We start from the raw sequence: 9,294 nt of genomic DNA on the forward strand, positions 1-9,294 counted from the left end.
ATTTCAGGTGGACGGGCAGATGAGTACAGAAATGTCCAACACGATGTCATGACATCAATACACACGCGTGGTTTTCCAACATCTCATTTTAGTCACATGGTCCCAAAGACAGACATTTGGACTTTTCAGTTGAATCTGAAGCAGAGTTACAGGTGGAAAGGTGCCTCAGACCAGGCTCCAGACCAATGCACCAGAATGTAGTCAGACCCAGATCAAAATGAACCATGGATCGGTTTTGCTGCGCCCATATAATGTTTGAACAAAAAGGACATTGATTTGCATTGGAACACGTGTGGAGCACCTGAAGCTGGTGATGCTGGTTGTAATAGAGATATTAGAGTGGCAACGAAATCAACTAAATGAATAAAACAGTGGTTCTCAACCTTTTCAAGTCGTTTTCTGTCTGATCTTTACAGGAACCCGAGGTGATCCAGAGGAGAGGTCTGACTACGTTAATGAAAATCCACATTCAGCTTCAGGTACAAATATTAACAACTGGCTGTTAAGCTACTGGCTCATGTGCATTTGAAATAAACCTCAACTGAAACTCCATCATATCATTATTAAATAGTTCTTGTACGATAAGTATGCAGTTCAATTGGTGTCTCAAATTTCAAATCCTTTGTGTAAAACTATGAACAGCCTTGATCATGTTGTAGGGTTGAAGTATCAAGTGTGTATTTTAGAAATTTGCAGTTATTGTCACTTTGTTTCAGGACCACTATGAATGGTGCATCCTCGAGAAAACAAGAACATGAAAATCAACATTCATCCTTAAAGACCTTCACATATTAGACTCACCAGTTTTGTAACAGCTCATTGGAAAGAATGACATGATCTGGATTGAATTTCAGTATAAATGAAAAAAGAAATGCTGTGATATTTGCTTTTGTGTTTACGTTCAATATTTCAATTGGCTGATATGGGCCTTTTAAGATATGCGGCGATATGAAAATGTTTATTTTACAGGATAAACAATCTGCATTATGATTATATTTTACATTGAACATTTTTTTGTCTTAATTCAAGTTCTATATATTCTGTCGTATTTGTGTTTTCTTTCAATTTATCTTTATTTCTTTAAAAAATATTGTTTTACTTATTATTGCCAATTTTATATGTAAGTGATAGTTTTTTGCTCCTTGATATCGGTATCGGCATTGGCCCCTAAAAAAAGTTTATTCTGTATATTTTTGCCACAGTCATGAAACAAAAGTTTGAATGCAACCTGTGATGTTTTCCATTCGTACGTATATATATGTCTTTGTTATTATTCACAAATGACTCAATGGAGGACGATGTCAGAAAGGACATCGTCTGGCTGTGTGTCATGTTCCATATACAGTCTGTGGTTATGTGTGATTATTTTCATGGCTCGTAATTCTGTTTGATGAATACACGTCTGCAGACAGTTTATCTTTTTGTTTTGAAATGTGATGAACTGTAACAGATTATAATTCAAATACATAATTGAATGTGTTCTTTCTTTTATCTTTATTAAACTGTGAAATCCCACCTGGACTCTGTAGATATGTCCTGTTTTATTTTGAAATCACTCACCTTAAGTGTCCTCAGTTTGACTTCCTGTCTGTGTGGGAGTTTTTTTTTTTTTGGTCCCACCAGTGTCTCATCAGCCAGTTACTCATGTCTGCAGTTGTCAGCTTGTCTTTGCACAGTGAAGCTCTGCAGCTGCTGGATTTTTCCTCCACATGATGTCTCTGTTGTGACCGTTGACTCCGGCTTTCAAGCGAAGACAAGAAGGTTTGTGTTTTATTGTGGCAGGAAACTCTTCTGTTGTACATTTAAACCTTTGTCTCAGTGGGAATACTTTTCTCCCACCTGCAAGTCTATATCATCAGCCACATGGTGGCGCTGCAGCTTTTGATTTTATCTATGAATTATCTTTTGCAATAATCTCATCAAACCCTGATGAAAAAGAAATGTAATTGGGGCGTTTAACCATAAACTTTATCATAAACAGCTATAAATGAAAATAAAACACAAATGCAGCCAAATATATAGAACATGAATGAATATGTTCTGCTTATTCTTTAAAATAAATGTTTTTCTTCTGTGTGGATCAGCAAATAAACACTGATGCAACACGTCACTGAATGGCTGATATCTGCCAATTCTTATCCAACCAATAAATCAGTCGAGTACTTATTGTCTGCTGCAAATTAGCTTTTACCGACATGAGGACATTGTTTCGCTGCTGTTATTATGTTGGTGGGTTTTAAAAACCAGTCTAACCAGTGGAAAAGGGGCTTGAGACCAGGGAGAGGTGTTTCTCATCTGTTGTTAAAGCAACATTATGCAATTTTCTTTACCTTAAAGCAGCAGCTTGATTAAAGTGAGTCTGATGTTTGAGTGTGAACATGTCTAAAAGAGTTAATCATCACATGTGGCTGCAGGGGGCGCTGTTCTTCAGTAACAGTTACATAGTTTTGCTTTAAAGAGATCTTTACTGAACTGTGTAGACTGTTGCAATGAGTTTGTAGCCGGATGTCATGTTTAGGGGCTGAAAGACAGCTATTTTTGTTGTTGGGATTTTTCTATTGATAGGTTTTCTTTTGGTTGTGTGGGAGTAACGTGGGTTATTGTCCACACCTCCTTTGTGTTGGCTTAGTTTAGTTTAATTTAGATAAATTATTGTCAGGGTTCTCCCTGGCTGGCACCCCAGAACCAAGAACACATACAAGGTAACATTAAGCCGTCACATAAATAAGTGGCACCCCAGATGGGACCGAAAATCCTTGATTTTTTATAAATAAATAAAAAAAAATATATATATATATATATATATATATAGATAAATTGTTAGAAAGTGAAACAAAATGGCTGACAGCACATGGACCTTAGGAAGCCTTCTGGAGGAATCCTGCATCTGCCATCCTGGGAATGAGGAAAACAATGAAGGAACCAAGTACTCTCTGTTGGAAATGGAGCTTTGTGAAGAAGCCAAACTGGACGATCCATTGATACCGCTACCAATGGACAATAACTCTGGAATGGAAAGGAACAACAAACAAACAGAGAAACCATGTGATTCACCCACTGTGAACATGGCCATCCCTGAGTTGGTATCTGCACTGCAGGAGCAGTACCAAAAGGAACTCAAAGCTTGTTTGGAAAAAACTTCAGAGGAAATTGCAACAGCAGGACGTATTCAGCTGACTGAATTGGAGAAAAAAATAATTTGATGGTTGATGTATTGAACAATTTCAATACATCAACCATCAGTTTACTAGTACCATAAATTGGCGTCTCAAACAGTACCATGCTGAATTATTGAAGGACCTTAAATCTGTCCTTACTCCAATGTCAACTGCAATACAGCACCTGGAGGATGAAGTGACTCACTGCGCAGTTAATGTCAGTACCCTATCTGGGGAAGTATCAAACATCCGGAGCTTCCAATCATCTGTGCACTCCCTCACTGGTCAATGCATCAACCCAAACCCTCTCTATTAGTCAGCTACCACTTAGGCCCCATGTTCAGGGTCAACATCAACGACTACAATCTACCATGTACCCCGATGGTCCTGAAGAGGAACTTAATTCTCCAGTCCAACCAGAAAATTGCATTGAGCCAAAAACTATATATCGTGGGAAAAGCCCAATCAAAATGCACTTTCCAATGTTTGGGAGATTGGAAGACACACAAGACCCTTTATTGTACCTGGAGAGATGTAATGATGTTTTGGCATTACATCCCCTTACTGATGCGGAATTAATTGCCACTCTTCGTAACGTACTCCATGGTACAGCTCGTGATTGGTGGGATGTTGCTAGGGTTGAAATTGCCACCTGGGTTCCGGTCTGCATTCCTCTCTGAAGACTATCAGGATGAATTAGCAGAGAGAGTCAGGACCCGTGTTCAAAAGGAAGAGGAGTGTATACGGGATTTTGCTTATATGTACAGGTCCCTATGCAAAAGATGGAACCCAAATGTCATTTAGCAGGAAGTGGTCAAATTAACATTAAAAAACATCAACCCTAAACTGGCTAGTCAACTAAGAGGCAGTAGCGTAACAACTGTGGAAGCATTGGTGCGTCTTGGCCAACAATTGGAGAAGGACCGGGAAAATCAACGCCACTATGAGCAAAGGAAGAAACTGATGCAGAAGCCGCCAAAACCGGATATAGTTTCTCCGCCCTCTCAGACCAACCCACCTGGAGTTACTCAGGTTTACTGCTGGCGCTGTAAAAACTCACATGCTCCATCATCATGTCCACAATACCTATCAGGGAAGAACAGGTTCCAAAAGCAGTCATTTCCACTGACTAACCAAAATCCACAAGATATACAAGCACATCCCACTCTTAACACATTCACCCCCCATGGGAAAATACCCCTTCCCTCAACACCAACAGCACCCCGGCCACAGCAGTTAGTGCTTTCCATCATGGTTGGCTCCTGGAGAGGAACGGCTATTTTGGATACTGGCTCCTCCTATACCCTCATCAATGATACCCTGTGGAAGGAGTTGAGAGGACATGATGTTGTGCTGCAGCCCTGGCTACAAGGGCCTTTGTATCTGGCGGATGGCTCAGGAAGATACCCACTGGGTTGGAGTGAATTAGAGCTCAATGTCCAACGACAAACTAATAAAGTCCCTGTGGTGGTCTTGCCTTCTTCAGGCCTTGCAGTCCCTGTTGTCCTCGGTCTGGACTTTGTGTTCCTTTCCGGTCTACAGTTTGATGTGTCAGAGAACACTTACTGGTTCAAATCTGCCAATAAGAGAAAATACAACTTTTTAAAGGAAGGCATAATACTCCCTGAAATCACACAACCTCAAGTGTATTTTTACTCTGCTGTATCCCCTGCCATGGCGTTAGAAAACTCACCCTCTGCTGGTTCGGTAAAAAATGGGCTAAATGCTGTTGTCCAGTCTGCTCATCTGGGGGAGGCAGAACTGCCTTCATCTGTGCATTTGGGTTGTTCCAGTTCCAAGTGATGCCTTTTGGATAAAAAAATGCCCCTGCTACTTTTCAAAGACTAATGGAGCTCTTTTTGGGAGATCTGAAAAGGAAAATCTGTATGGTGTATCTGGATGACATTATTATACATTCACCTTCCTTCGAGCAGCATTACCACGACGTTCAAGCTGTCTTGGATAAGTTGCGAGAAGCGGGCCTGACCCTTAATATGAATACAAATGTAAATTCTTCAGGACTTCTCTGAAGTTCCTTGGCCACGTTGTTTCGGTTAATGGTGTGCAGGTGGATGAGGACAAGACCAAAGCAGTACAAGCATTCCCCACGCCAAGGAATCTTAAAGAGCTGCAGAGGTTCCTGGGAATGGCTGGTTGGTACCCCCGTTTTGTGGCCAATTTTTCGCAAATTGCTGACCCACTTAACGCACTCAAGAAGAAAGGCTCCAAATACATCTGGACTTCTGCTTGTCAAGTGGCTTTTGAAACCCTCAAGCAGCATCTTGCTTCTCCACCAATCCTTGGCCACCCTGATTTCAGTCTACCCTTCATCGTGTACACCGATGCTAGTGATGTTGGAATTGGGGCGGTCTTGGTCCAACAACAGCTATGTTTGTTGTTGGGATTTTTCTATTGATAGGTTTTCTTTTGATTGTGTGGGAGTAACCTGGGTTATTGTTCACACCTCCTTTGTGTTGGCTTAGTTTAGTTTAATTTCGATAAATTATTGTCAGGGTTCTGCCTGGCTGGCACCCCAGAACCAAGAACACATACAAGGTAACATTAAGCCGTCACAGTCTGCTTCTCTGTCTGCTTCTCCGTCCGCTTCTCGGTCTTGCTCTTCCGCATCCTCTTCGGGTTCAGAGGATTGTTGCTGGGAGAACAGCTGTTGGAGAACCTGTTCTCTGGTGAAACGCGCTTGACGTGACATCGTCTCCATGGTCAGGGAGAACGGCACATGGAGAAACACACCGGCCTCTCTGTGGGGTCAATTAGACCCACAGAGAAGCCGATGTGTTTCTCCCGAGATTACAATTGGAATCAGCTGTGGGTATAAATGACCTCACAGAGAAACACCCCGGCCTCTTTGTAGGTCTAAATGACCCCCAGGAGAATCGAGAATGACAATCCATTGGTCTCAATGACCCCAGGAGAATTGGATAATGACAACCCGTGGGTCACCCTAACCCTGACCAGCCAGGGCTTGCGGATGATCACACGCACGCACGCACACGCGCACACACACACACACACACACACACACACACACACACACACACACACACACACACTCTGGGTCAATCCGACCCAGGAACAACACAAGGGTTAATTTTCTTTTTATTGTTGGTCAGGTGCTGTGGGCCTGAGGCGGCGACCCAATCCCTGGTGGTGGCGTTTTCTTCACTACCCGTTTTGTTGGTTTGCAGTGTCACGGGTGGTTCGTTTATTAATCCTTCCCTTTTTCCTTTGGTTCTCGTCGCCGTGGTAAGTCCCAGCCCTGTCCCTGTGTTGATCTTGTCTGAAGTGTTTTATTTCATATGTTAATTTGTGTTCTGTTTGTTTGTTTCATTTAGCTTTTTGTTGGTTTATGCATTCGAGTTTAATAAAGTTATTTTCTACGAGTAAAACACGTTTCTTGCCCGGTGATATACACGAACCTGTGCTGTTGCACACACAATAGTTTAGTTATTTCCTGGAGGTGAAATTCCCCAGGTGGCGTTGTTGAAATCCCTCATTATCCCCGCTTTCCCTCACGCTACAAGTTCAAACCAGGTCTTTTCATACATATCTATATATCTATATAGATATATAGATATATATCTAGTGAGAAAGTTCCTTTTGCATCCAGCTGTTAGTTTTCACACTGATGATTTTATCTTCCCTGCACATTTGTATTTTCAGCCACTGGATGGCGCTCTGTTGTTTTCCTCTCTGTTGATGTGTGAGGCAGCTCACTGTGCTTCAGTAGCTGTTTGCATGTGAGTGCATGTGATGCATGTTTATTATCACTGGATGATGTTGAAGTGGTTTTTACTTTCTTTTGGAAGAAAGTTCCGTGTTTTTCCTGCTCAGTTCTTAGATCATGCAACGTCTGTGTGTTGTCTTTTGTTTCATTGTATTTTAATTACAGACGAATGTAAATTGAAAACTTGAAACCTGATTGTTAGAAATATTGTGGTGAAATAAACACAGTTACAGTGTTGAACTCTTCAGGATATTGCTCCACACACGTCTCTTAAACGCATCGTCTCTGTCGTGGCTCTGTTTCTTTGGCGACTCACTGTCCAGCATCACTTTACCGTCTACATATCACTTCTCCTTTCCAAATAAATGTCAGCAAACACGTAAATGTATTCTCCTAAACGGTCAGCCGGCTCAACGTCCCTCACAGACATAAAAACTGAAAGTTCAGTTAGAAAAGCAATAGAAAAAGATTAAAAGACTCTTTATGAAAATGTGTTTTTCAAATGGTATTAAAAGAGGAAACTGATCAAGTCTGATCACCAGAGGGAGCTTGTTCCACAGCTTTTGAGCCCGAGGAGGCAAATGGGGATTTGTGAATATGAGTGAATATGGCTGAAAGGACGCCGCTAAATTCTTCCTGCTCAAAGTTTTCATCAGACGTGGATCCTTGCCCAGAATCTCCAGACTCCTGCTTGCATTCGTCTACAGACACATTTCTGGTGAGAGTTTTTGCTGATGTGACATTGGGTCGAGTTCAAATCATAATCTCATCATTTTACTTTTCACTTGATCGTTTTGTCACCAAATAGAAACAAACCGTGTGGCGATAACATGCAGGGGGTCTGAGTGCTGCGGGCAAAAGAGACCTGGGGGGCCCTCAACTTCCCCCTCCCAAGAAACGCATGATATCAAACCACTAAATTCCAAAATACAAACGGGTCTCTTAGCATCAAATCATAAACAAACTGCATGAACATGAATGACAGAAGAGAAATAACAGAGACTCAACTTTTTGTCCAACTCTTTAAATTCTTTCCAGTTATGTTGTTTCTAATGAACCTTGTTCGTAATTCACAGTCAATGCAGCAAGGTCATTTTCTTCTGCTTCTTCGCTGATAAAAAACTCCCCAGCTCGCTCTCTCGCTCTTTTTTTGTTGTTGTGCTGACTTGTCACAGCACGGTTTGATCGACCAGAAGAGGAACCAGACGTTGTTCCTCTCGCCACAGAGATGGTTGGTGGTCGCCTTCGTTGCCTGAGCTGCTTCTTCACACACAGCGAGCTGCTTTTTCACATGCTGCTTCTCGGGGTTTGCTTACATGGTAAGTTATGTTTTACTGTTATGAGTAATAAGAGCATAAAGGGGCAGAAGTTGCTGGATCATCTTTGATATGTCTTTCATGGAAGAGTTCTCCGATTTTTTGGGTCTTGTGCGTTTGCAAATGCAAGACAACCACGTTTAAATAGCAGCAATAAAAATATACTGATGTGAGAACAGCAACAATCGAGGCAGTGTTCAAAGAGCATTTATATAAAAAGTGATAAAATCCTCATGCTGAGCAACATTAATTTAAATTTGAGTTTTTATAACTTCATAACCTGTTTTATTCTGTGATTATTTACAGATATGCTTTTATTTTTTTCATTCTGCGTCTGCAACTTTTCTGCAGAATTTTCCTGGAAACAAACTTGACACAAGTCAGGGATTGGTCATCTTTTCTGTTCCTGTTGTGTCCACATCATTTTAGGAGGATTTGTCATTTTGACATCGTAATTCTGTTCAACTCTATTGTGACAAACCATGGTTGGTCAGACCGTGAATCTAACTGCTTCGACAGGAACCAGTGGGGTGTGGGCCTTTGCAGAGAATTGGCAATAGATTTATGAGTTTCAAAACTTACTGCTGCACATGCACAAGCCAGCAGGGTTTTGTTTCCGCCCCAGCCGTTGGTCTCTGTTGTTTGGTCTGTCAGGAGGATTGCACACTTTATGAAGGATCATCCTGATGTCGTCATCATGTGATACCACCGAGATATGTTCTTGTTTCATGTCATATTACACACAAATTAATTTATGAATATCACATGATGTCGTGTGGAGTTTTCTTTAAGTCACTGTTTCAGTTATTTGCTCTTTGACATGAGAATCGTCCGTTTCAGACAGATTCTACTCAGTTATTTGCTGATGTGTTCCAGATGTGGAGGCTTCCGGCTGTGACCCATCGTCCATAAACAAGTTGGAGACACCGTGGAGTTTTCATCATGCTTGCCACCTGTTAATGTCACCTTCGCAGAATGGAAATTTAAGAATTTGGTAGACATGAGTCTACACGTAACGGACGATCATAGGTTTGTAGGCAGAGTAAAGATGAACCTCACAAACTTTAGTTTAACA

Source organism: Hippoglossus stenolepis, chromosome 10 (genome assembly GCF_022539355.2).
Source record: "Hippoglossus stenolepis isolate QCI-W04-F060 chromosome 10, HSTE1.2, whole genome shotgun sequence".
In the NCBI taxonomy this organism is placed as follows: Eukaryota; Metazoa; Chordata; class Actinopteri; order Pleuronectiformes; family Pleuronectidae; genus Hippoglossus; species Hippoglossus stenolepis.